We start from the raw sequence: 602 nt of genomic DNA, 5'->3' as shown, positions 1-602 counted from the left end.
TTTGGCCCATGTTAGCCTTTGAGTTTGACATGAATGCTATGCACTGTAGGTGATACTTTAAGTCAGAGAAAAACTTGACATTATCTTATGTTTGAAGAAGACATATTACTAGCAATTTCACTCATATTGTTGGAAGGCAATTCTACATATGTCTGATATGTTTCTGTACTCTTGAATGAAAGACACTGATTCTTTCTTTGAAGCTATCTTTCTAAACGTGTTTGAATAGCAAGCAGCTTTGGCAGACAGAGATAGTATCTCTCTCTGATGTAAAGAGCAGGTTTGCTTAGAATCTGTGGATGATAGAATGATTCACTCTGCAGCAAAAGGAAGGAATGCTTATTCCAATATAATAAAGATTAGAGGCCTGGTACATGAAATTCGTGCACAGGGAGAGTCCCCTTAGCCCAGCCTGCACCCTCTCCAATGTGGGACCCCTCAGGGTCAGGTCTAAACCAGCAGTTGGGCATCCCTCTCATAATCCAGGACTGCTGGCTCCTAACTGCTCACCTGCCTGACGACCTGATCGCCCCTAACTGACCCCCTGCCAGCCTCGTCACCCCCAACGGCCCCCCCAATCAACCTGGTTGCCCCCAGCTGCC

The sequence above is a fragment of the Myotis davidii genome, unplaced genomic scaffold (genome assembly GCF_000327345.1).
Source record: "Myotis davidii unplaced genomic scaffold, ASM32734v1 scaffold546, whole genome shotgun sequence".
In the NCBI taxonomy this organism is placed as follows: domain Eukaryota; kingdom Metazoa; phylum Chordata; class Mammalia; order Chiroptera; family Vespertilionidae; genus Myotis; species Myotis davidii.
The sequence above is the reverse complement of the archived record's forward strand: the minus strand, read 5'-3'. Positions refer to the sequence as shown.